Below are 24195 nucleotides of genomic sequence, written 5' to 3' on the forward strand. Positions count from 1 at the left end.
CCCAGAGTCAGCGCCCTCTCGCCTCTCATGCCGGCCCTTCAAGTCAGTGTTCCTTCCTTCCACTTCCTGCGCATCTCTACCTACTCCTCTCCCCCACCCTATTCTCTATGCTTTTCCTTAATAATCCTAAATTCATTTCCTGTCAACTGGTTGCTTGCTCTCCCTCTTGACCCATGGCTGACTTGATCGAATCCTGTTTACAACATTCAAGCAGAAGGATCTTAGATCAAAGGTGTGTGCTAGGGCTGAGCCACACCACAAGCCAAACCAGTTTTTTTTTTTTCCAGTGAAAAACACAATCTCCGGGTTCACAGTGTAATCAAGTATCCTGCAACACTTGCTTTTCCCAAAGCAAATCATTCAGCTTTCAGAACCAGGCCATCAAACCTTGTACTCCAGAGACAAGACATCAGCCTCGAGGTTCTGCCTAGCTCCCACCCCCTCTCCCAACTGTCATAAAAGTTTCAGCCATGTGTGGGGTTGATTCAGGTTGGAAAAGCCTGCTAAGGAGGGGAGGCCATGCTGAAGTCTCTCAAGCATCTCTGTGATGTTGGGGTCCCTGCCTGCAAGCACGGAGAGAGTTTTGTGAAACATTTGCAATTGTGAGTCATTGGCTTGGCTTGACACAACATTCAGAAGGCACCATTAGATAGAGAAATGGAGAACTCAGAAGTCAAGGGAAAACAAAAATTCAAATCCAAGTGTCTCCGTGATGGGCAGCTCATGAAGCCTGTCACTCACCCTGGATAAAGCTCCCAGAGGTTTGGTTTGGTCCCCTTAATTCCATGGTCCAGCTCTTCTTGGAACAGTCTCCTGGGACAATGTTGGGAGCAGAGTAGAGGTCACATGGTCTTAGGACAGCTCACCTAAGGGCATACACATGGCTGACGGTGAGAGGTATTTGCTTCCAGATGACACATGGGCCCCATGGGCAGGTTTCCATTCGTCCTGCTGGCTGAACTCTGACAACAGTGCCAAGTCTTCGATTCTACCAAAGCCTCCTGCTCAAGCTTAGCATGTGCTTAGCGTGGGGCTAGGGAGGTGGCTCAGTTGGTGATGTGTCTGCCACACAAACATGGGGATCTGAATTTGAATCCTGAGCAGCAACACAAATTGCTGGGCACAGTAGTCCAAGTTTATAATCCTGTTACTAGGGAGGCGAAGGCAAGAGGATCCCCAGGGTTTCCTGGCTAGACCGGCTAACCAAGTAGCAAACCTCAGGTACTGTGAGAGGCCCTGTCACAAAGCATAAGGTGGAGGATGATGAACACAGCAAACGTTGACCCATAGCACACACGTTCACGTGCACATACATACACACACACACACACAAACATACATACACGATCACACACACACATGAACATGTGTATATGCACACACACAGACACACACACACACACACACACACATGATGATGAGTGAGCATCTAATGAAGGGATGGAGAATAGCCCTATCATTAGTGAGGTCCATGGTAGAAGCAAACTATAAAGGCTAGCTCTCTGTTCTCATGGACTCTCCAGTCCTAGACGGATACACAAGCCGTTGGCTTTTGGTCATTTTATTTGTACATTCGATTAAAAAAAAATAATAAGAGGTTATTACTCAGTAGAAGGAGAGAATCAAAGGATAAAGGGTATGGAGTGAGAATAAAGATTTTGCTTGGATGGAAAGGCTCAAAGTAAATCCCCCCAGAGAGAGCCCGGCCCCTGGCACGCCTCCCCAGAGAGAGCCCGGCCCCTGGCACGCCTCAGCCCACCCTCTTTCTGAGGCTGGTTAGGTTGGGTTTTTAACAGAGAGCCTCAGGACGAGGAGAAGATATCTCCCCAGCACAGAGTTCCTCCGCTCTCCAAAGGGAAGGCAGATTTGGAAAACTGGCACTGCCTCTGCCCAGATGGCAGCCAGCAGCTGGCTCTGGCAAGAGGAAGTTCTCACCCTCTGCTGCTGGCTGCCCGGCCCCTCCCGGCCCCGGCAGAGCAGGCCTGGCCATAGGAAAGACAGCATGTGAGAGCCGGGCCCTGCCAGCCGCTCCCCACCACCCTGACCTGGCTGCTCCAGCTCTGGCACCCGGGCAAGGAGCAGGGGGAGCAGGCCTGGCCACCCAGCCAGCAACCCTAGCCTCCCTCTTCCTGCCTCAGCTGCTGGCTTGGCACTGTGGTGTCTCATGTAGACGGGGCTATGGCAGGAGGGACAAAGGGTAGCCATGATTTCAGAGAGCAGCCTGGCCTTGAAGCCGTGAGCCTCCAGATAATCAAGCCATCCCGTAGCTGCCCTAGGCCCACTCCAATACCTTTGCCTTTTAGTGGGCCTGTGTGGTCATTGTTTCCACCCTGGGTGTTTCATTCTCCATCCATCCATCCATCCATCCATCCGTCCGTCCGTCCGTCCGTCCGTCCATCCATCCATCCCTCTGTTCTTCTATTTCCATTGTTCTTTTTCCATTCATTTTCTTCTCTCCTTTTCTTTCACTCTCTGTCCTTCTCTTCCTCCTTTCTCCACTCTATTCCCTCATCCTATCTCCCCCTTCCCTTCTTTCCGTCTTCTTCTGGTTTCTCTCTCATTTCTCCTTCCTCTGCTCCCATGATGCACTTCTCCTACTTCCCTGACTCTCCCCTTCTCTTCAGTTCTCCTCACCCAGTTCAAATACTTGTCATGCAGCTGTGGTGGCCCCTCTAGGTTCTGAGTTTATGGTTCAGTGAAGCAGCCTCGCTTTGGGATTGTTTTGTGACAGTTCATGACTATGGTGGATGAGCTAAACACACACACACACACACACATCACTAATATCGGACCCAGGCCCACAATAGGAACTGGTTTTGTTTGTTTATTTGTTGTTTTTTGTTTTGTTTTTTGTTTTTGTTTTTTCAAGACAGGGTTTCTCTGGATAGCCCTGGCTGTCCTGGAACTCACTCTGTAGACCAGGCTGGCCTATAACTCAGAAATCCGCCTGCCTCTGCCTCCCAAGTGCTGGGATTAAAGGCGTGCGCCACCATCTCCCAGCTTGTTGCTTTGTTTTTAAATAAATTCTGTTGCTCACTTATGCATCTGGGGAAAGCTTCAGTGTCTAGCTCTGCTGAGAAATGGCAGGCTAAGGCTGGCCTTTGGCTAAGGCTGGCCTTTGGCTTCAGTGTCCGCTTCTGATTTGGATCACTAGGCTGCAGCCATCAGTTCAGCTACTGATCTACCCACGCACTCTTCTGAGTTTCCAGGTGCTTTTACACTCAAATACTATATAGTGCATGCTGAGGGCAGGGTCTGGGTTACCGGTTAGCTGGCTATCTCTGTGATAGAATGCGTAAGGTGATTTGCATGTAAGGATAATGTTCTGTATTCCTTTCAGAGGTTTCTGTTCAGTGAGTCGATCTCTCTGCCTTTGAGCCTGTGACGAAGCAAGGAGTGGTGGTGAGGAGCCTGTGGTGGGATGGACTGCTCACCTCATGGCTGCAGGAAGCCACGAGAAGGATGCACTCCGCTGACTAACTTTCTTCCATCAGGCCCTTCTTCTTTAGACTCTGCCACCTCCCAGTCACCGCACAGGCAGTATGTGACTTCTGCTCACAGGTGTCCTGTCCTAGGGTGCCCTTACTGAAGGGACCATTGACGTCCAGAGTACGGCGCACTCACATCCCTTCCGTCATTTCCCCTGAGACAGTTTCCTCCATGTCTACATCCCTCTCCCCAGTCAGAGAAACACATATCTAACCATGGGGCTCTTCCCGGCCATTTTTGATGAGATTTGAAATTGTCCCTTTGAAGCTGAAAACAGCTGCGGGTCCAGATGCTGAGTGGCCCAGGGGCCACAGCAGCTGCCAAGGTGCTCAGCTCCCCAAGGCATTGCGTGTCTTGAAACACAGGTATCTCATCTGGGAACTTCAGGAGGGGCTGAAGACACGTCTTGGTCATTAGCATCACCCATGGTAATGTGATTAGCATGAGCGGTTCAAGGTGAAGGGTGATCTTTAAGAATGCCAGATGATCCTCACAGCTGGAGGCCTGCAGTCACTTCTGTGGCTCTGAAGGGACAGCCTGACCACTCTGTGTGTTTGAGCTAACGAGAAGGTCAGGGGTCCTGTGTCACCTGAGATAAATCAGTGAAGGAGAGCAACTGCAGACTGCACCCCGAGCGTGTCTGGGTTTCTTGAAAAGGAACTTGCCACTGTTGCGGCAGTGTCATGGCAGAGGGTTTCTCACAGGAAAAACACAGCCCCCTCAAGCTCTCCTCATGGCAGCTTCTGTCTGTCTGTGGGTGTTAGTTTTTTTGTTTTGTTTTGTTTTTGTTGTTGTTGTTTTTTGTTTGTTTGTTTTGCTTGTTTGCTTTATTGGCTTAATTATAAATAATATAATAAGATTCAGTTTCTGGATTTGGGGATCTGAGGGTTTTCAAAATGCAGTCATGTATGTACTAGCAGTCATGCTAAGGAGCCTTGACCTTAACTCCAAACTATTTCCCATGTGACCCCTTATGCCCAACCTCTTCTCTCTCTCCCAACCATGGAGCTGTTTGGCAGGTTAGAATACTCTGTAGAAAGATCATGCATCACAGAGCCTATAAGGTCTGGTTTCTTTCACCCAGCAGAATGCATCGAGATCTGTCCTTGCTGTCGAATGTGCGGACTTTGCTCCTTTTTCATTGCTGAGTGATACTCCACTGTTTATGATTCACTGTCAGAGCGCATGTGGCTATTTCTGCTTAGGAAGTACGACAAACATTCGTGTGGAACATTTATATTGTTTTATCTCTCTTTTAGGTAAATATCTAGGGGTGGTATTGTTGGGTCCTGGCTTCCAGGCTTTCTTAACATTACCAGAAATTCACCAAAGGCACTGTGCTACATTCCAGCTGGGGGTTTGTGAGAATTCCATCTGTTCCCATGCTTGGACTCACCAGGGCCAAATTTTGAGAAATATTTTTAACAATTCCAAAGGGGCTGTGGAGGTCTTTTTAGTCTTGTGTTCCTGAAAGATCTTGGTTGCTGGTATTCTCATCTATGGTTCCTCTGTGGAAACTGTCCACTAAGGCCTGGATCAATGACGCAAATCCTTGTTTCCGTATTCTCTTCTAGAAAGCTTACCACTTAAAATTTTCTGTTTACCTGCAGTTCTATGACCTTTGGTAAATTTATCTGTGGATATAGTATACATCCAGATCCTCTCCTTCTTCTACAATTCTCCCCCGCAAGAAATAGTTCATGCTGACAAAGTACTCCACCTCTGACCTACAACCCCTGCCCTTCCCTTTCCTTCCCTGCCCCTCCTCTCCCCCTCTCTCCATATAAACATCCAATTGTCTCAGCACCATTTGTAGAAAGGTAACCCTTCTGTATGACAGGCTCCACACTCTTATCCAGTGAGAAGATCATCTTCCGCGGTCTGTGCTGGGGCTCTTTGAGGGGGTTGTTTCTAGTCTGGTCACCCCCCCCCCCAATGATCCTCAATGCTGTCTTTCACAGTCTTCCTGCAGGGAAAGGAGTGACAGAGCTGCTCAGCACCCAACCGAGCAATAGAAAAGCAGTTTTGTCCTGCCAAGATGGGAACTAACTTTGCTGTTGACTGCAGTACAAATCCTGTGTCTAGGGTGTTTTGATCTTGAAGAAATACAGGTGTGGCTCCCTGAGAAGTGTCATGGGATTAATGAGGACCCTGTCTGGGAGAGCCCAGGGATGGGGGGGGGTGCCCCATGAGCTTCTAGGTATTTGGATAACTCTCATTTTACTTCGCAGTGAAGACAGGCCAGGTGTGATGATAGACTATAGATTCTGTGGTGTGTGGGGGGGTGGGGAGTGCATGTGTAAAGAACATGTGTTCAGAGCCCAGAGGACTCTTCAGCTGTCCTTCCTCAGGTGCTGCCCACACACGCAGGCCAGGTGTATCACCCCCGCCCCAACATCTCCCCAGTTTCGTGATCAATCGCTGGTATGTGACATCACCCCCAGCTCTTGTAGGTGAGTTCTGAGGGTGAGAATCTCCCAGAATGGGCTGAGTTCCTCCGTACAGAGCTCCGTCTTCTTTAGTAGGCTGAGATGGTTGGTGTTCACATCTGTCAGCAGTAAGTGAGCAGCGGCCACTCTCTCGGGCATCACTTGCTTACTTCCTGCTGTGAGGTCAAAGGCACAAATTAACAGCACTCTCCTCAGCATCCAAGTCCCCATCCCAGTCCTCTGGCTGTCCTTAGGAGCAAGATTATTTTGCCATTTTGGAATGCGGCTCTGTATCATGGAGATGCTTCTACCATGCCTCTCATTTCTGATTTTTCATGGCCTTAAAGCCGCCATCTGGTGCAAGGCTGGGAAGGACACTGGGAGATCCCTGTGCAGCCTCTGGCCTCGGGCCTGCCACCCAGGGCTGACAGAAACAATTGGATCTCAGGAAGCTTCTCAGAGCTTTCTTCCCATCTTCGGAGGCGTGGCCTTTTGCATGGGTCCAGCTCTCCCTCCAGGGAGCCTACTCCCTACTCCCTACTGACGGAGAGTCACCACTGGAACACTGGGAAAGGTCTGAACTACCAAAACGATTCTGTGTTTCTGACCAACCTTGCTTTGTAAATCATTGGAGCATCTCCAGTCTAAATACCAACACGGGAGACAGCTTGTGATTAACCTCTCCCCTCCAAGAAGCAGCCAGCAACAATGATTCTTCCTTCGAGAACAATGTAACCAGTTTTTAATAAAGCCAAAAGACTTCTGCCCAGAGTCCTCTAGTCATCTGTTTTCCTTAATGGCCTTTTATGAGAAACCTTATCAAAAGCTTGCAAAGGAATCCAAGTAAATTATGTTCCTCCGTTCACCTTTACCTACCGTTTCATTAACTTTTTCAAAAACAATATGACATAGTTTTCAACATAATTAAAGGGGTTGGGAAACGGGAACTTTAAGTCCAGCTTGACAGTTCGCTCTGTTGCTTGGGAGAGCCAGGTCACTGCTCACATTCTGCCTCTGCACTCCGACACTAATTCATTTCCCAGACTGTCTGGCGAGGTCAGCCACAGGTTCAAGGTGGAAATGACAAGGTTTCAGGCTTTCAAGTGTGTAGCACTTAGCTCTCCAGAGGGCCCAAAGGAAGGAAGCAGCAAGTTTATCCACGTCTGGCCCAGAAAAAAAAAAGGAAACTGGGGGAAGAAGAGGCAAGTGGAAGGTGGAGGGTGGTGTCTCCACCAAGGGGGAAACTCCTGGGCAGGTTTGCAGACGGGTATTCTCAGCTGTTCTCTCTGCTCTTGCATGAGGAAAAGAGGGATTGGTGGCAGAAGTTGGAAAGACGTTCTGTCCTCCATGGGACCTGAGCAAGGCCAGAGGTGAAGGCCTGGCAACCTTACCTTACTGTGTTCATGCCAGGGGTGACCTTGTGGTAGCGTGGTCTTGTGACTGTCTTAGTCACAGCTGCACTTGGAAATGTCTCCTGGGTGCTAACATGGATGGTTTGAGTGTGCACACCGACCTCATTTAAGCTTGGTAGCACAGCTTGATAGATGCTATTATCCCCATTTATCAATGAGAGAAGAATAAAAAAGGAAGAAATACAGCACAGAGCTTTTAGAGGACCTGGTGGAGATGGCACGTCTAACAGGCTAGCAGCCTGGCTGGATCCACTCCTAATTCTGAAGGGCAGGATGCTCACGCTAGCTAGCAGCTGGTCAATTCTTAGCTTATTCAGGGGATAAATCCACCCACGAGACAAACAGGCCGGGTAAGGAGATATTCTGAGCGTTCTAAAGATGAAGTACTAGTTTTTTTGTCAACCAAGTGTCATTACTCAACAGCGAGAAAAATAGGCCGATGCCATTTAATTCATAATAATGACTCACAAGGCCATTCCAGGGTGCTATCCTCGTTGCGTCTTTGTGAGTCTCCATTTTCTCTGGCCTGAGAATTTGGAGGATTACAAAGGATGCTGGCTGACAAAATGCTGGCGGTGTTGGCTCTGCGTGTGGGAAGGGGCCAGTAAGGAAGAGTGGAGAAGCTTCCGTTTCTTTCTGGCTTACTTCTCCAGTCCCACTGGCCCTGTGCCTGCTTTTCCTTATGTCCAAAAAAAATTGCTCCATTTTTAGCCTTCTCTGTGACTCCAGAAAGCCCGTCATTATTGGCTACCACATGCTCCGTGCTCTAGGATGTGAGGCCTGAATGTCAGAAAGCAATTTTGTTTTTAATGACACATATAACATTGTGTATTTATAGGGTTGCAGTGTGATAGTATGGTATAGGAATTCTGTTTTAAGTGATCCAGTCAGGGTATTCAACATACCCCCATGTTAAAATTCTCTTTTTCTAGTTGGATGTAGTCTTACCCTATCTGATGTCAAGCATCTTCCTCTACTGCTTTCAGCCTTATTGCCTTGAAACAAAGTATCTCACCCGTGCCTTTGCCCACTAAGCCATCTCCCCAGCCCTCTAGTTCTCCCATTTATCTGTAAACATTGTTGCCAGCTGACCTCCACCAGGTCCCAGCCTCTGGCTACCACAGTTCTTTTCTCCTCTCACTTCTGTGATGCTGCACCTACTGAGACTGTGGAAGCATCTTACACAGTGTCTTACAAAGATCGGCATCCCCCACCATGGCATCCCCCACCGCCACCCCAGAAAGCTCGGGCTGGCTGTCATACTCCAAGTGGTCAACGAATCCTGCCTTCTGGACAGTGTGAGAATCTTGTCCAATGTTCATCCCACCAAGAATTTTGCTGAATATGTGCTGCTAAAATTCTTTTTAGTGCACTATCATATTTATTGAGTCCAAAACAAATTTATCTTTTCTAATTCTATGAGGCCAAGTTTCTGGAATCTCTGCATTTCATTCTACTGCTACTTCAAAACTTCATAAATGATGTATATGTGATTCCCTAATATGTAATAGCATTATTACCATTTGCTCTCTGACCTTTCCTCTGTGGCTATATATCAGGTACATGGACTAACTCCAAATCAGTAGGGATATTCATAACAAATATCAAACACTGTAAAACATTGATTACCTTTTTTTTTTCATTCTCTGGCAATGGCATTTATTTCTGGAATACGAAGTTGATGTATATATTTAAGATAAGAAAATAGTAAAGTGATATGATTTGATTATGTCCAGACCCCACTTCCGGTACCAATTTCTGAATTAGAGCGAAAATACCATTATGAAAACAATGCCTGTGACATCGCCCAAGGGTTTGTTTTTCTTTGTGTCACTGATTAGTGAGGCCATGCCTGATCTCTTTTGTAGACTTTCCTTAGAGGCCCTTTTGCAGACTCAGCGTGGAGACTCACTTCTCAATTCAGGAAGCTAAACTCTGTCCATCTTCTGAGTGTGGAACAAGCTCAGTATAGAAGGAGAGAACAGGTAGCTGGTGTGTACAACTGAAGATCAGGGTTTTAGTGAAAGAACCCGGAGTCACCCATCAATACTTTATCCTTGAGCAATAACTTCCCTGGAATCAGATTGTCCACCTTCCTCACTGTAATGGGGGTTATACACTTACATAGAATGCAATACATAAGTGTCTGAGGCAAATGCACAGCACAGCAATGTGGATGGGTAGAGGTTTTGTCAGTGGTCAGTATGCATGCTTGCTGATAACTTTTCCAGGAAGTTTATATAAATTCCTAGGAGGGGCTGGAGAGATGGCTCAGCAGTTAAGAGCACTGATTGCTCTTCCAGAAGACCCAAGTTCAATTCCCAGCAAGCACATGGCAGCTCACAACCCTCTGTAATTCCATGACTCCAATACCCTCACACAGACATACATGCAGACAAAATACAAATGCACTGCATGGCCTGAGTCTGACCTTATTTGTTCTTGCCCTCCGTCTCAGCACATCCTCTATATAATGGCCACATACTCCATGGTATGTGCATCCATAGATGCACTGGATGGGTAGTGACTTTCCCTTGGAAATAAATCTTGAAAGACTCAGAACACCAGACTCTGGCTTTATTTGACCCCGGTGAGAACCAGCGGTCCACATGTCTCATCTTGGAGACATCTTTCTCATGTCAGTTCCAGTTTTGTGTTCTGGTAAGGCATTTTTTTTCCCAATTAGCAACATCTTCACTGAAGAACAACTCTAGATACTTCTTGGGTGGCTCAGCCTATTGCATTCTTGGTCTGAGGATCCACTGTTTTCATAGATCAAGATCTTTCCAGATCTTCCTAGTAGCTGTGATGCCCGTCCTGGCAGAGGTGCGTTTCAGGCATCTCTCTGTTCCCTTAGATACTGAACATTTGACAAGACTCTCACACTGTCCAGAAGGCAGGATTTGTTGACCACTTACAGCCAGCCAGAGCTTTCTGGGGTGGAGGTGGGGGATGCCGATCTTTGTAAGACACTGTGTAAGATGCTTCCACAGTCTCAGTAGGTGCAGCATCACAGAAGTGAGAGGAGAAAAGAACTATGGTAGCCAGAGGCTGGGACCTGGTGGAGGTCAGCTGGCAACAATGTTTACAGATAAATGGGAGAACTAGAGGGCTGGGGAGATGGCTTAGAGGGCAAAGGCACGGGTGAGATACTTTGTTTCAAGGCAATAAGGCTGAAAGCAGTAGAGGAAGATGCTTGACATCAGATAGGGTAAGACTACATCCAACTAGAAAAAGAGAATTTTAACATGGGGGTATGTTGAATGCCCTGACTGGATCACTTAAAACAGAATTCCTATATCATACTATCACACTGCAACCCAAAGGGAAGCAACACCGAAGGCAGACACAGCTCATCCCACAAGGTGTGACCTTCTCACCTTCTGTCTTGGATGCCCTCGGTGTCTTATGTTGCAAGAAGAGACTGGAGGTAAAAGCACAAAGGGAATAAGCGTCTCTCTGTTAAATAACCTCCAGAGTGACTCGGGGCAGGTGACTGCCGCATGACCCTTGCTAACAGCAAGCAAGTAGAGGGCACACATTCTGACAATTGGGTTTCTGAAGAACCCAGAAGCCTGGACTCAAAAGAGCTTGCTTGTTCTGGGGTTAAACAATTTTCAAATTCCTGCCCCTTAGGCCTGAGTGGAAGTTAAGTTCCTAGAATTGAGTTCATTACAAGAAAGTGAGTCCCCAAAGCCTACTTCCTGCACTGCCAAGGGGAGGAGAGGAGAGACAGGGACTTCCCCAAGTAAGACTCACATCTCTCCACCACCACCACAGAGAGCACTAGCCTCCGGGGGCCTGAGCATAATGGGGACCACAGGTTCTGATATTTTTCTTTTTTGGGGGTGACATGGTTCTCCACTCCTTTCCCTACCATACCATATTGGTTACCACGGCCAGAAAGTTGAGGTGGGCGTTGAAATCTTTTTAATACCTGGGTACCACACCACACCAAGTCCTGGATGTTTCTCCAAAGGTGACGTTTGGCAGGAGTTCTTGCCACCATGCCACACCCCCAGGGTGGGGATGAGCAGGTGTTGTGAGAGGAAGAGTGACAGGGACTTCAGGGTCCAGAGAACATAGAGTGGGGTGAAACCTTAAGCAATAACATTTTTAATCTTTGTGGGAACAGAGAAAAGACTTCTGCCCGGCCACACATGCCAAGCTCTGAGCAGTGGGTGAGCGGAGACAGTGGCCAACAGTACTGACGACGGTGTGTCATCTCATATTCTCCCCTTACCTCAACAGTTGGCAGCAGAGGACCCCAAGATGGAAGACCCGAAGGATGGAAGGAATCTACTTCAGAGCTGTCACTTATAGGAAGGCAAGCTGTCTGACCGAGACCACGTGTTCCTGTGTAAGTAATATCTCCAAATGAGGTTTTAATGCATGCATTTGGAAGCTGTATTTTATAACAGACTGCATTGTTAACTTTGATTAACATATCATTTGAATTAAGACTAATGCTGAAAGATGAGGAGCTCTTATTGTTCTGAGAAAATTGAATCACTCATCACCGTCATCCTCATTGTGGTTGGCATCATCCAGCACATGCACACGCATGTGCACATGCATGCATGCACCCATGGATGCCCCATGCAGGCAAGCAGGAACGCATGCATGCAATCACCTATGCATGTATGTGTATCCAAATTATGGAACAGTCTCACATGCTAAGTGCAACATAACACACACACACACACACACACACTCACACGCATCCATGCACGGACACATGCACACAAGCATGCACATATGCCTATGTAAATTATGAAATAGACTCTCATATCCTAAGTGCAGCACCGTCTGCCTTTTGGATGAGGGCAGGGGCTGAGAGAGGTGAAGTTCTGCAGAGGAGGTAACACACATGACAGTGTTTTCAGGATGAAGAGGCATTTTCTAGGCTGAGAAGATTCAGGGAAACAGAGGGGGGAAGGCATAAGGAATGAAGATCAGGAAAACGGCAAGTTTTCATTTGTAGTTGGAAACTTCACCAGTAATGTTATCAACATGTCAGGACTATTGGTTTCCATACAGAATGGCTAGGCCATGTGGATTTGATCCTGGTCTTTAGAGGAGGCTAGCCCAGGTGGGTGAGTGCAGGGTGCGGGACTGTGTACTGCTCAAGTGAGTTGGCCTCCTCCCCTTCTTTCTTCCATATGGACCACACCTCTTGTCTTTCTTTCATTACTACTGCTGTGCTACACCGAGAACTCATATTTATTATATCAGATTCATGGAATTGTTGGGCACATGAAACCTGATACAGAATGACACACAGCTCTGTGCTTTCCAGACAGCTAGCAGCAGCATACACGTCATCACCCTGAAGGACAGATTTCACTGCTGGTAGCAGGGGACTTGTGCAACTGGGTTGGTATACCCAGTGAGAGCCAGTCTTGAGGGAGAAGGCATGGAAACATGCAGAAGGAGGGGAGAGGGGGGCAGACTAGGCAGGAAGGGAGTGTGTGTCCACTGTGCTTCCAGAATGTATACCCTAGAACAGGAGTCAGGATTGGAGCTCAAGAACACTGGACATTAGTCAGAGCAGCTGGTTTTGCAGGGGAGTGGGGATAGCTGTCAGGGAAAATAAATAATGAGATCTGAAGAAAAAGAGACAAAGAGCCCTAAGGATGGGGGTTTGTGAGGACAAGAGACCCAGACCCGAGGTTTACACAGTAAAGGCGTTAAGTGTGCTCCAGCCTTCAGGCCCTGGCACACAGCAAGATGCTGCGCTTCGACACTGAGGGATTCAGGCTGTGACAGGGAGAGGGAGAGCTCAAGTGTCAACCAAATATTCTTGCCCAAGCCTTCAGACTTGAGGGTGCTGAGTGGAATGAAGCTTGGTTGGATGTTTCCAAATAGCCCTCACAGAGGCTCTGAATCAGGCTCAAGAGTGTCTGTGGGCCTCAGAATTGAAAGTCTCTTTGGGGTCCGTAATGGAACTGGAATCAAATCCCTCTAATACCCCAGGAGGCCTGCAGAGTTGCCCATTTACTATTTTGTGCTTAGGTCCTTGTGACATTACGAAAATGCTCAACCACTGAGCCACGATGCCAACAGGTCAAGTCGCAGTGTGTGTGTGTTTGCAAGGTCCAAGTCCCTCACCCCCAGCTGGGATGTAAGATGGGACTGCCAGGGATTCGGGTTCCTGAACCCGCCCCATCAGAGCACGGGTGATCAGGGTGTATTGAGATGTGGTGAGCCACTTCACTTTTCTCTATTGAGCTCTTTAAGGATATGACAAAGGTGGAGAACTTCACCTGCCCAAGCTCCTGCTTGATGGTGCCCCCACAGAATCTTCCTTCGCGCTTCTGGGGAGGTTTAGACTCGAGGAATCATGGACTGGAGGCTCTGCGGTCACGGAGGGCTTCCCACCCACCTCTAAATCCTCGACGAGGTCATTCTGCCCACCCCCTTCACAGCACCCTCGCTTTGGGAAGGAAGGGCCGCAGGATTACTCGGCACTAGCATTAATGGTATAAAGAGCTACCTTCTTATCCCAGTAATGCTAATTTAGCTCCGTTCCCAGGTCATTTGCTCCCTATTAGAAATACCCTAACAGCCTGTGCCTGGGTTCCCCACGCCCAGCTTTCAAGAGTAACCTTCTGAAGGGGATGAGACCGCCAGGGCGTCTGCTGCAGAGCACTCGGGCTCGTATTTTTAGAAGCATGTATCAGTTAACCCAACCTTTAGTGTGCTGTAGGTACTTTTAATAATCTCCATAAAAGCCTGATTTCCAATCCCCAGGCTCAAGCTGACAGTGTAAATAAAATCACTCAAATCCACAGGGAGAGAGAAATGAAAATGACACGGATTAAAATTTGGTCAAACCTCTTTCTTTTTAAAAATTCTGCTTCCCTTCCAATTGGATCACGACCCTCTGTGTGTTCAGCTTAAGGCCAGACGGCCTGCTTTCACTCTTATTCCTCTCTGTAGCGGGCTTACGGTATTTAGTGTGAGGCTGTAAAGAGTGTGTGCTGGGTGGAGAGTTAATACCATAATCCCCCATCGGTGGGTCAGATGCTGAAGAGAGGAAAAGAATTAGCAAATATGTGACGTACAGTAGACGGGAAAATACATCAGCGCGATGTTCTGTGAGCAAGGATGTCCATAGTCCAAGAGCAGTGGCTGGGAGGTAATGGGAGTGCATGCTTGGGCTTGAGTGTGAACACGCAAACAGGGATGGAGAACTCCAGCCAACATCTCAGTACTCACAGTCTCTGGGAGGCATCTGCCGCCATCTTTTTAAACTGCGTCTGCCTAAGCACCTGCCTGGATTTAGTGTCTAAGTCACACATTAGCCACTGAATTGTCCCACCGGGTGGAGCATGCGTTCTCGGTTCTAGAAGCAGGGGCCCTCTATCTCGGGAGTAAGATTATAAGCAAACAAATAACCACATGGAAGTTACATAAAAAGAAGTGTAACGTGGGGGTGCAGGGGGGACGCATAAAGTGACAAGTTAGATTGTTTGTTTCCCATACCTAGTAGAGATCAACATTAAATATTAACTTAGTTTTAAATTTGCATATATTAACAGGCACTCTCTGGGGTGCAGAATTCTATGCTTCTGAGAAGCCCGTGCCTTAGTGTGAGGATGTGTAGTATCATTAAATCCCACAATGTCTTGGGGTGATGCTTCATTAGGACCATCCACCTTGATCCCTACTCATCTCCACTCACTGTTGACTGGTCATTCACCCTCATGATTCCCACTGGGGCTTTAAGGGCCATTGCTATCCCAACTTTAATATATATTACTTATATAAGACAAATGTTTTCTTCTTAAATATACAGATTGGTGCTTTGAGCACCATCTGTACCCTCACGGGTTTGTTTTGAGACAGGATTTCACTATGGAATGAACTCGGAGTGCAGGGACTACACCCGAAGCCACTGCGGTATTGGTGTGAGTTGGAGTGATGTCCACTGAGGGACTGAGTGATGGTTTTTACTCACGGCTGTGAATGATCATAGCAGCTGTGTCTGAGACTGTACCCTACAGGCAGCAAGAAGGGTGAAGAAATGAGGAGGGGAAGTGAATGTGTGTGCCCATGAGTGTGTAAGACTGTGAGATATCAGTGATCAGTGTGTATGTGTGTGAGAGTGTGTGCACACGAACACTCGTGGACATGAGTGTACATGTGAGTGTGAATGTCATGGGTATGTGAGCATGCTTAAGAACACACCTGTGTGCATGTGAGTGTGTGGATGTGCTTGTGACTGTGCGTGTATGTGCACCAGTGCATACCTGTGTGTGAGTGTGTGAATGTATGCACCTGGCTATGTGTGTGAGTCTTTATCAGGCCTCTATCAGCTAAATGATGGTAACTGGCTTCCTCTTCCATATGTTCTGCCATGCAGTGTGTCCCACTAAGTGACTGAAAACCAGTGGTCTCAGGAACGAATGATTCAGGTCATTACAGATCAGGGTTTGAAGCTGTTTGCGAAGAATAGCCTTCTCTTGGCGATGAGACACTTCAACACCTGAAAATCCCTGGGGGAGGCTGGGGTCTAACCAGGAAGCATAAGATAGGCCTTGAGTACGCTGGCATATTGTCTCTTTCCCATGGGGCATATTGACTAAATCACAGAAGAGATCTTGTTTTGTGTAAATAAAGTATGATTGTTTAGGACAGAAATATCCAAGTGTCTTTAATGTCCTTCGCTCTCTTGTTTACATTTCTAATGGCCCAGAGTCTGCCTCAGTCTTCTTACTGGCCCCTGCCTTACCCAGCCTGTACCCATCTATGTTCCTTTTCTCACACACCACTGATCTTCGTGGAGACATTATTCACAGCTACACATAGGGTAGGGAAGCTGGACCCACTGCTCCAAGCCAGGCTTCTTCACGCTTCTAACTTCTTGACTTCTCGCCCTGGATGTCCCACCAACAGCCCAGAGTCACAGCATCCAGAGTTCCCATCTACCTATCTATCAATCCAGCCAGCCAGCCAAACCATTCCCCCTCACAGAATTTTCCACACACTTCCATAAGCTCTTATCTCGCTTCCTGTTCCCTCCCTGGCTGAAGGTGGCAAACACGTGCCTTTCCCCTCGTGCCTGGCACAGTGCCTGGCATATGGTGGGCATTTATAAATACTTGTACAAGGAAAGAGAACATGGAGTTTGTTCTCTGTCAAACGCCGATGTTTATAAATGACTTTTAACTGGATGAGTGGCTGGACAGTCACCTCTGTAAACACAGAGACTCGGTCCCTCCCCATCACTAGCCACCACGTCTCCACGGTATGGAGACATCGGGCAGCATATGTTTTATGCAGCAAAGAAAATAATATGCACATAATGTTCCTCTTCCAGGTTCCCTTTCACTGAGGTCAGACTCTATTCAGCATCTTACCTGCTTTTCCATGTCCTAAAACACAGTGGCTGTCCTGTTCTCTGGCTGGGTAATGTGGCTTGGTTGACAGTGGAAGTCCAGTGTGAAGCATCCTGAGGGCCTCACACAGAGCTGAACTCCTATTTAGCCGTCTAGACTCCCATGCTGCTGTCCTCCAAGTGTGGACCCTGGACCAGTAGCAATAATATCACCGGAGAGATAATTAGAAATGCAAATGCTTGGGCCAGAGAGATTGTTCAGCAGGTAAAGACGTCTGCTGTCAGCAAAGCTGGTGACCTGAGTTAAAGGTCCCACATGGTAGGAGACAACCAATTCCCATAAGCTGCCCTCTGTTCTCCGCACAGAGTACACACACACATACACACATACACAGACAGACACACACACACACGTGCACACACGACACATGCACACTCAAACACAAGTGTACACAATATGTGCATGTGCACACACATACACACACTTAAAAGACAAGGATAAATGTGAAGTTTGGGGCTCCGTCCACACCTTCTGAGTGAGAGACTCTGAGGAGGATCTAGCAATCTTTGAAGTAGCAAGGTCCTTACGTGAAGTACAGCAGAGTTCAAATTTCAGGGAAGTAAGTCTGCCTTCTATGGAATCTCTCCTATACCCACACCGGCTACTCATGCAGGCCTCTTATCACTTCCAAATAATTCTTATATTGGAAAAAAAAGAAACCTGTGTTCTCAACAATGTGTCTGTAGATTAGATCCTGCTGTGCACAAAATATAAAGCTAGAAGAAATAAACGATGTTTAAAAAAAAACCCAAAAAACCTTAGTTTCTAAAATAGAAACTTTTTAAAAATGAAATAAATATTAGTAAGAAGTGTGTGTGTGTGTGTGTGTGTGCATAAGTGGTGTGTGTGTATGTATGTGTGCATGTGCGTGTGAGTGTCCATGTGTGAGTTTATTTGTGCATATGTGCATGAGTGATGAGTGTACATGTGTGTATGTATGTGTGCATGAGTGATATGTGTATATATGAGTGTGTGCATGTGTACGAGTTTATGTATATATTTGTATGAGTGGTGTGTGTATATGTGAATGTGAGTGTGCATATGTGCATGAGTGATGAGTGTACATGTGCATGTGTGTGTGAATGTGTGTGCGTGTATGTGAGTATGTGCATATGAGTTTGTATGTGCATATGTAGGAGTAGTGTATGTGTGTGCATGTGTGTGTATGTGTGTGTGTGTGTGTGTGTGTGTGTGTGCTGGTTGAATGTGTTTGGAGGGATGGGAAAGACCTACTCTACTTATTCTTCTCAATCCCTTCCCCAGACACCTCCAAGGAAGAGCTGAGAACCTCTGAGGCAGTGGGAGGGGCTCTAGGCGGGGACTTGAACTTGGTCCCCACAGCCTGGTCCTCGAAGAGCCTCAGGCATCCCCAGGCTGTATGTTCCCCACTAGCAATGTAAGGCAATGAACAAACCTTTTCCTCTGGGTAGTTTATTTAGTTCTAACATAAATGAATCCAGACTGTCTCAGAATCTATCTCTTCCTTGGGGACACAGGACTCAATGCTGCCTTTGCTACTCGCTGGTCCTCTGCCTTCTCCTTTGGTGCTGACTTAATAATCAGGGCCAGTCTGCCACCATTTGGAGTGCCAATAAAGAAAATAAAGCTTCTGGGAGAGTCACACAAATATCTAACAGATTGTTAGCCCAGCATTTGCCTGAGAACATGGGCTGGTGCTTGCGGGTATGTGAAGAACACGGAAATGCTGGCTCTCTGTCTCCCGTCCTTCCACAACCCTGTACTTGTTCTCTCCCCCTCTCCCCTCTCCCCTCCCCACTCCTAAAGGCCTACGAAATGCTGGTCTGGAGTGGCTCTTCCCACAGATCACCCTTTTAACTGTGCGTGTTTGATACAGCCCTCTAGACCCAAACCTCTGGCAGGAAGTACCCAGGCTCCTAACACCAGTTTTACTCCCTCCCATGTCCATCTCTACAAAGTCCATCTTTCTCCTACATTCTCCTCTTGGCCCCTCCTCCCGCCTCCTTTCCTGGTGAGCTTCCTTGTCCCAGCCTGAGGATTCTTCTTAGGGAAGACTGACTCTAAGATGGTCGGCTAGCTTAGGGACTGTGAGAGTTCAAGGTGGAGGTGAGGGGGGTGAGTTGGGTGAAGGGGGGTGAGGGAGATGGGAGCCATGCTCTGAGGTCCTTATGTGATAGTGAAGATATGTGTGTGCCTGGGGTGTCTTGTAGGGGTGTATGTATGGGGAGGCATGAGTGTGTGTGTGTGTGTGTGTGTGTGTGTGTGTGTGTATTGGGAGCAGGGGTGGAATAATGGTGTGGGAGGCTGCTGTGGCAAGGTGGACTTTGCCTTAATCTCTGGTAAACTTACTCCATGTTGCGACCCCTACAGAGCTGTAGGGACAGGAATAAGTTCTGAGAACCAGTTCAGCAAGCAGACAGGTTCTCAAAATCCCAGAGGTGGCCTGTCCCTGGTGCATCAGAGGTTGTAACAAAAACCCCAGACACACTTATCAATCTGTACACCCTAAACGGCCTGGATAGAGACCACATCGATAGCAATCTTTTGCCATAGCTTATATCTTGCCTTAGACTCAGGTGCTGTACACATAACAATAATTTTTAAATACAATGTAAAAGAACTGAGACTCTACATGCGTTCCATTTGCTTATATCTTACGGGAAACCAAAGTGCCTTCCCCACATCTTTCCACTCTGTCCAGTGAGTGCAGCTCCCTGAGGTCCAGGCTCCAGTCCCTGAGCATGTGAGTGAGCGTGCTGTACCATGTGAGCGAGCATGCTGTACCATGTAAGCGAGTGTGCTGTACCATGTGAGCAAGCGTGCTCTACCGTCATAGCCGTATGCTCCTGTAGCTTGTGATCACCGTCTCATCTGCCCCCAGCTAGAAGGCACACTGAGACAAGAGTTAATGCCTAGGGTCCAGCATCATTTGCATTCTTCCGCACACTTACCAAGGACCCTACAGCCTCAGCTCTGCCCCATCTCTCTCACTAAGCCCCACACCACGAAACATGTTTTGTCACGGCGTCATCTCAGGCTCATGGCCTCTCAGCAGTCACTGACCACTGCCACATTTGACATCCCAAAGACAGTGGTGTGTTTTCCGGGGAGTGAGTCCTCCCTAGGAGTGAACAGCCTTTGGCTCTCCCAAGCTTCTTGCTGCCTTGGACTCTGTCCTTCTCGGTCCTCCTTGTTGCCGCCTTCGGTGATCTCATCCACTTCTCAGTTAACTCTTGGGCAAAGCCATACCAGCGATGAACCCAGCTACCATCTGAGCTCTGGGGGTCTCAAACCTACATCACCAGCTTCTCCTATCCTTCTCCTGGGTCCCCTCAGTCCTTTGGATGGGTTCATTTTACAGGTGCTTCAAAATAAGCCCTGTTAAGTCAAAGTGACGATGTTAAACTCTGAAACTTCTGTTTGATGGACAGCCTCATTCTGCCATCCAAGTGAGAACCTGACCCTTGCCCCAGTCTCCACCAGGGCTGGCACTTGCCCCGGTCTCCACCAGGGCTGACTAAATCAGCCAGGCTCTTCTCCATGGCACCAACTTTAATTTTCCTCGTTACCCTATCCAGTACGACTTCTGTCTCATTCAGAGTCTGACAACTGTTCATCCAGGCTGACACCCTTGGGGTTCTTGCTTCTCCACCTCTTCCCCATCACCCACTGTCTGCTGTCCAAATGGTCTTTCTGGAGGAAGGCTGCCCAAGCTGCACGGATAAATTTAAATTTACATTCACTAAAGGGCAGTTTTTCTGGAGCCGAGGGAGATGTCTTGGTGGCAAAGCGCCTGATGTGCAAACGTGAGGACTTGTGCTCAAATCTGCAGAGCCCATGGAAAAACCCAGGCTTGGTAGTGTGTATCTTTAGTCCCAGTGTTCCTACAGCGAACCAGGAGGCAGAGACAGGGGAATTCCCAGACACAGGGGGGGCTAGCTAGTCTTGGGTATGTGGCAGTGAACAACCAGAGACAGGCTGGGCTTAAACGAGGTTGAAAGTGAGGCTGACATCTGAAGTCTTCCTCTATGGGCACCATGGCATGTGTGTCCCGGCACTCATGCATCTTACATGCATGCACATATGTACCCGCACTCATTCATCTTACATGCATGCACACATGCGGGCACACACATACACACACACACACGTACACACACATACACACACATACACACATACACACATACATACACACACACATACACACACACACACACACACACACACACACACACCCTATATCCCCCCACTCCCAGTTCTGTTTCTCATTCATCCGGCCACATTGTAACTACCTGCCCACATGGCCTCTCCTCTCCTACTGAAAGCTGCAGAGAAGGTACTTCCATCATCACAGGACATTATGGACAGTGTTGTTTAGTTCGAACCCATCACCTCCCCTAAGTCCCCAGAAGTTGCCCAGCCCTGCCATGGGGTTTCAGACTCGTACATCATCACATCCATGTGGGTCCTGTGTTTTCCACACACAAGTCAAATGAAATTCCAAACTCCTCCACTTGGCACACCACATCCTACCTTACTGCACTCAGGACCTCATGCCTCAGTCCCGCTCAGTTACTTCTACCCCCATCTCTCTGAACTCCATGACGCTCCACCCCTCTACTCGGAAAGGTGGCGTCCTCTAACCCCCTCTCTCCCAAAAGAACTGTCTATCTCTGCTCAGCCTAACTCCAGCATGAAGCTTCTTCTTGCATCTCATCAGAGTTTGAGCTCAGCTGTCTAAGATTTCATTCAGCATTTTTCCTTGCCACTTCTCATGCAAAGATAATGGATTCATTCACAGCAGAAGGTTAAAAGCAACTGTCCTATCCGAAGATGCCATATCCCAGTTCCCCTCTCTGTGGGCATGTACCTTCCATGGCACAGATGTGATTGAAGAGTGTGAGTCAGGAAGGACAGCTTGGATGATACAGAGGGGCCCAAAGAAGTTACCACCAGAGTCCTTAGGAGAGAGATTCAAGAGGATCAACACGAGCAAGAGGCTGTAAATGACAGAGGCTGCGGTTAGTGTCACACACCTGGAGACAGAGAGGAACAGGAATCCAGGCATCCCTGAGAAGCAGAGAAGAGAGAAGCAGACTGCTTCCCCTCAAGTCCCCAGAAGCAGCCCAGCCCTGCCGATGGGTTATAATAATGGCAGTGCTGTATAGTTTGTAGTGATTCATCACAACTACTATTAGAAAGCTAAGCCATCGCTCTGAGCTGTATCATGAAGATATTCCGAAACCCTCTGTGGTGGTTTATATATGCTTGGCCCAAGGAGTGACACTGTCAGGAGGTAGGGCCTTGTTGGAGTAGGTGTGTCACTGTCATTGTGGGATTTAAGACCTTCCTCCTAGCTGCCTGGAAGCCAATATTCTGCTAGCAGTCTTCAAATGAAGATGCAGAACTCTCAGTTTCTCCTGCCCCATGCCTGCCTGGATGCTGCCATGTTCCTGCCTTGATGATAACTGATTGAACCTCTGGACCTGTTAGCCAGCCCCAATTAAATGTTGTCCTTATAAGAGTTGCCGTGGTCATGGTGTCTGTTCGCAGCAGTAAAACTCTAACTAATATACCCTTGATGGATGTATACAGTACTTGTAAAGCCAAACCCTACAGATATGCTGCTCCTCCTATATTGGTATAAATATATAAGGCCCGAATTACAAACTAGACACAGCAAAAGAGTAACAGTGATAACTCAGTATGGCTCTTAGCAACCTGAGCATGAGATTGGTTGGATTGTTCGCTTGCTCCTTTTCCCCCAGTGATGTCTGTATGTCCAACGTTGCTGTTTTTGCACTTAAGGATCATGATTAAGTGAAACAGGAGTTTCCAGGCTGAAAGAATTGAGATGCAAGGGCAGCTGGCCTGATGGCTGAGGCAGCCACTGAGTGACTGAAAGGAAGACAGTGTATGCAGAGTGGATACACTGGGATGCAGAATGATTGACAGTCTGAGATACCACCCTCCTACTCGGAGTAGGATACAGTTTAAAAACGTACACGTCATTTAGTTCTGGACTTCTCCCATTTTTCTATTCTGAGGTTGTGGTTGACCATGTGACTGGCCCATGGAAGGCAGAAGTGCCCAGCAGGTGGTCCCTTCCTAATGCCTCTGTTCTTCCATATACTCATCCATGTATCTCTATACCCCTGATGTCCATAGTGGATGCTTATTTTATAACAGATCTAAATCACCATAGTAGACCATAGTTAGCCTTGGGGAAGACAAGGGTCCTGGGAACTGAGAGTTAGAAGAGAAGTCTGGGGCTACACGAGGTGGTGTCCCTCCTTCTGCTCTGTGCCACTGGGGCTCCGACCTGTAGGGAAGACCAAGTTATGCTGCCTGACTGGTGGTTTGTAATCAAACCGGCGCGTGACCTGCTTTGGATCTGAATCGGTCCGGGAGGCTGGCGCACTTAAGGCTGCCACAGTTCTCTGGATGAGAAACAAGAAGAAGGGCAATCAGGGAAGAAACAGAGTGGTATTTAGGTGCAGTTCCAGAGGCAGAGTGGAGAGGGCTTTGTGATCAGTGAGATGCTGCACACGACAGGGCAGATTCCAAGATGACTCGGCTCCAAGATGACTCCGAGAACAGATGACTCTAAGCTCAGTGCCTGGCACACAGCGGATAAGACGCGATTGTCTTGAATTGAATGGTGTGGCGAGAAGACAATGGGGCGGATGATCACTGGGAGGAAAGGATGATGCCAATGAATATGAATAGTGGAGGGAAATAAATAGAAGAATAAGCATGTGTGTGAGCGCATGTGCGGGTGTGCAGGGGGTTGGAAAGGATGCGAGGCCTGTGCCCTGTCGGTCGCTCGGATTTCTACAGCTCCGTTTAGGCTTTACTCTGTGAGCCAGAGCCATGCTCAGAGAGTGAATTTTGAAAACTCTAACCACCTTGTGGATGCCAGCTTTCACAGTGGCGAGCTTACCAACTGTTATGGGCTGAAATGGTTGGGGAGATGAGAGGGGGACAAGCGCCATGGGTTGACTTGCAGGGCACTCCTGTGCTATCACAAACAAAGGCTGTACCCCTGTTTTCTCTGCTCACTGTCCACTCATGAGGCAGTGCAGACCTCTCTAGGCTGTACACCCCCCACCCAGAGACATGTGGTGGCACATGTTCTGTCTATCAAAAGGACACAAATGATCCCTGCCCACAGAGTGGCATCCTGGTCCTACCACACTGATGGAGAGATAAAGGAGATGGCACAAAAGAGGTCCTGATACTGTAGCTTCCCACTGACTTTGTTCTGCTGTGGACCAACCATGGTCCCAGTAAACCATGGCAGGGAAAAGAATGGGTGGACCAATCCTTTCCTGGGTTTCCAGACATTGTTGTTCTGCCTGTAACTGTGACTTCATAGACTTAGAAAAAGGGGAAGGTCTTACTGTCAAAGTTTAGAAATTCTGGGCTGTGCAAATATTCCTCCACCTGCATGAATTCTGAGACCCCTCCCCCCTGCCC

The 24195-nt window shown here is 47.9% G+C and overlaps 1 long non-coding RNA gene across 2 annotated transcripts in view; it reads left to right on the forward strand.

The window, feature by feature from the left end:
* Nucleotides 1–24195, forward strand: part of LOC116068716 — a 131399-nt gene that overhangs the window by 88549 nt on the left and 18655 nt on the right. For both annotated transcript variants that reach the window (XR_004109666.1, XR_004109665.1), the window contains exon 2: nucleotides 11582–11690. This is a non-coding gene — a long non-coding RNA (uncharacterized LOC116068716). The remainder of the gene's footprint in view (nucleotides 1–11581; nucleotides 11691–24195) is intronic.

The sequence above is a fragment of the Mastomys coucha genome, unplaced genomic scaffold (genome assembly GCF_008632895.1).
Source record: "Mastomys coucha isolate ucsf_1 unplaced genomic scaffold, UCSF_Mcou_1 pScaffold1, whole genome shotgun sequence".
Taxonomy (NCBI): domain Eukaryota; kingdom Metazoa; phylum Chordata; class Mammalia; order Rodentia; family Muridae; genus Mastomys; species Mastomys coucha.